The sequence below is a fragment of the Bombina bombina genome, chromosome 4 (genome assembly GCF_027579735.1).
Source record: "Bombina bombina isolate aBomBom1 chromosome 4, aBomBom1.pri, whole genome shotgun sequence".
Taxonomy (NCBI): domain Eukaryota; kingdom Metazoa; phylum Chordata; class Amphibia; order Anura; family Bombinatoridae; genus Bombina; species Bombina bombina.
The window spans coordinates 590,480,271-590,484,170 of NC_069502.1; the positions used below are offsets into that span (position 1 = coordinate 590,480,271).

A 3,900-nucleotide genomic window follows, 5' to 3' on the forward strand; every position below is an offset into this window, starting at 1 on the left:
ATCTATGTTATCTTTCAATTAATTTTATTTCTATATTTACATCTGTCTTTTTTGATCTATATACATATATCTATCTGTCGATATATATATATTACATATATCTATCTATCTATCTATCTATCTATCTATATATATTGATCTATCTATATATATATATATATATATATATATATATATATATTGATATATATAAAAAAAATATGTGTTTGTGTTTTTATATATATATATATATATATTTTTGTTTTTAAAAAAAATATATACACATATTAATAAAATTGATATATATATATATGTGTATATATATATATATATATGCATACATATCAATTGTTTTATATATATATATATATATATATATATATATATATATAAATATAATGTTTTTAGAATGGATATATCAACATAAAAAAATAAAAAATCACCTGATGTTCCTTGATGAACCTCATCTTCTTCATGGCCCTCCTCGTCCTCTTGTTCCAAATGTTCTTCATCTTGTTCCAAATGTTCTTCTGACTCTGTAGGCTCTACATGTCCTAAAATTATTATTACAAATAAATTTATATTTATAAAATATATATGTTAAAGAAATCTCAAAGAATTTTTTTTTAGATTACCTTCAATGTTATCGATATCTTCTTCTCCTTGCTCATCCATTGCATTATTATTTGGAGTGCTATTATCTATAGCATTATAAAAAAAAATAGTTAAAAGATAAATTTACTTTAATACCTGTCTTTGAATTTTTTTTTTTTCTCGACATTACAGTTACATTTTTTATACCTGTGTCTTGAGTCCTATCTTTATCCATAAAAACTGTGGGCAATGGGTCTGATTCCCCTTCAGAACTAGAATTGGTATCAATGGGAAGAAGGTACCTTGGAGCTCTTCTTCTTTTGACTATTAAAAAATATAAAATACAAAATTTGTGAAAATATATTCTTAAAAATCCAAACACACAAAAAATTTGTCTGAAAATCCTATAAAAACTTGATTCATTCACACTTATCTGCAGGCAATGGTAATCTTTTAATCCTATTATTGTTTAACTTGTTTATCTTATTGAAAATATTCCAATTAAAAACTATACATTTTTAATACTTAAGATTATATAATTAAACTATATTTATATCTAGATTGCTTACATTTTTTAAGATAACTCTTTATCAAAGTGCGCATTTTAGATTGCCTCCGGTACAAGTCGTTATATCTTTTCAGACATTGTTTCCTCGTTCGTTTTTGCCCAGAGACTCTCCTTACTCTTCGCACCATTTCACAGAGAATTCGGTTTCTTGTGTCCTGGTCCAAAGTGAAAATCCCTTTCCTTTTTTTTGGAAAATATTTATCCATAGTGTAAGAAATAATCAATAATTCTCCAACAGAGAACTTCTTGGATCGTGGCATTTTCTAAATATTATTCAATCTCTACTCACTGACGGGACTAATTTTTTTTTTTTAAATGCGCAATTTTGTAAGCTAATACCTATTTTTACAAATAGCACTCAATTTGGATACATATTTTGTAAAATATTATCAAGAATCGTATTTTAGTATACAACTTGATGTTTTTTTTTATCCATTTTAATAACAATGAAACATTGTATAGAACTGCGCCACAACAGCACTATTTTTTGGGCAACATTAACAAATGTTACATGTATCCGTTGATAAGGTGAAATAAAATTAAAGATACATATAACAATGTAATGATATTTAAATTTAATTTTGTTATTCATAACAAAATTATCTTTATTTACATGTAAAATTGTTATTAAAAACAAAAATGGAAATCCAGGTATTCCATATGAAAAATAAACTGCGACATATCTTTCCAGAACATCAGACAGTATACGCCCATTTTCATCAACTACATTTAGATACTTTTTTGGAAACCGTTATAAAAGAAAACTTTATTTAGTTTGTATCAACACTTTAGTTATTTTTTGCGCTCTATTGTATCACATTTTTACAATGGCATCTTCCCAAGCTGGAAAGACCAAAAGCAGTAGAAGTATCATGTTCACTCATCGGCAGAATTGTATTTTGGTCGAAGCTGTTATTGAACACTACAATGAAATCATTGGGTACCAAGCAAGAACTGTAAACCCACAGAGAAAGAGAACAATTTGGACACAAATCAGTAGATCTGTTTCAGCTGAAGGAAGTTTTCCTAAGGATGTGCGGGCTTGTCGGAAGAGAGTAACTGATATTAGAAAAAACATAAAGAAAAAGGTTTGCAGGGAAAAGCAATCTGCCAAAGGAACCGGTGGAGGCCCTGGATATAGGGCCGAATTAACGGACTTTGAACAGATGCTTTATGCACGGATGGGTGATGCCATTGTGGTTGGCCTGGATGTCCCAGCAGACACTATGGATTTTAGAGGTAAGTTAAATGTAAACGACACCCACATTTTGTTGTTCATGATTTAAAAAAAGAGAATGAAAAACTATATATCTTTATTATTGAAATCTATTATGTAATTATTTCGATTCAATAGATATTCCTTTATGGAAAGTATATGTAGATATGCTCACTATCTCTTTAATTTTGTAGATTTCTGCTATTGGATATTAAAATTGTGATTAGTTTACATTTTTATTTGTCAGATAAGGATTATGGAGAAAATGGAGACATGAACTATAATAAAAGTAATCTAGTCAGTGTTATAACTATCTATTGTCTATCGAAATCGATCTAAATATTTGAAATTGTGTTTTTATCTATAATTATTTAAATTTAATACAAGTATATTTATATTATTTAGAGCAAGAAGATGAGGGACGTCAGGAAGAGGAGATTGATGCACAAGAGGATCAACCTTTGGAAAATGAATTCACCTCACAAGACCAAGAACCCTCCACATCCACAGTACAAAGAGAAGAAGGGGAGAGTAAGTTATTTGTAAAAAACAAACAATAGTTGTTATATATTTTAATAATAATTAAAAACCAGATGAGCACTGATGATAACTTGTAGTCTAATGTATATTTTGATTGTATAAATCGATGCAGTTGATATTCTAATATTATTTTTATGTTGTTGTAGGTGTTCGTGCTTTACTACAATCGATGCAGGGCAATTCTATATTATTATTCGAGGGTAGGTTGTCTTCTAATTTAATTGTCATGTTAATTTTATGTTTTTTTAAGAATGTAACCTATTAATAATACATATTTTCCATGTCATACAGAAGATCAGGTTGAAATCAATTTGGAACCTCTGGTTGAGGATTCGGTATGTCCAGAAGATGAGGATGAGACTCAGGTTGAGGGACAAACATCAGAGGGACCAACACCACCAAATCTAGAAACTCCTCAGAATATCATGGTCAATGACTCTGAAGAAGATGAAAGACCAGAACAATTGATAAACCCAGAAGATGTCACAGGCAGGGTAAATGATATCCAAAACCTCACAGACATGGCATTGGGGTTCAGGAATGAGCAAAGTGCATTTTTTAAAGAACTGATTAGATTACAAGAAGAAAGAAATGCAATTTTAAAAGCTGATTCAGAATTTAAGAGGGATTATTCCAAAAAGAAATTAGAAATTTTGAATCGAAGATTTCCGACTCAATAATTAATTATTAATATTTCTTGTTTTTGCACTTTAATGTTCCAATTTTTTTTCATGTTGAAAAGTTAAACACTAGAATTTGGTTACAGTTTAAGTTATTTTAGAAAAAATGTTACATGTTTCAGTATTCAAGTTTTTGTTATTACAATAAAAATGTTATTTAAAATACAAAAAAGAATTAAGGCTGTTTGTTTGTTCAAAAAAATTTTATTAAAAGAAGAAAATTTTTTTTTTTTTATTAACAAATAAACACAACTTTTTTTTTCATCTGTCTGATTATATAACAGTAGTGATGATTGTTATTGTCCAATTTTCAAAAAACTCCT

At 28.1% G+C, this 3,900-nt stretch overlaps 1 long non-coding RNA gene across 1 annotated transcript; it reads right to left on the reverse strand.

Annotated features, from left to right (window-relative positions):
* Positions 1–441: 441 nt before the first annotated feature.
* LOC128655495 (uncharacterized) lies at positions 442–1,006 on the reverse strand. Its single transcript, XR_008401824.1, has 3 exons — positions 781–1,006; positions 615–680; positions 442–533 (listed from the first exon to the last, which is right to left on the reverse strand). It is a non-coding gene; the product is annotated as an uncharacterized LOC128655495 (long non-coding RNA).
* Between the last annotated feature and the right edge of the window lie 2,894 nt (positions 1,007–3,900).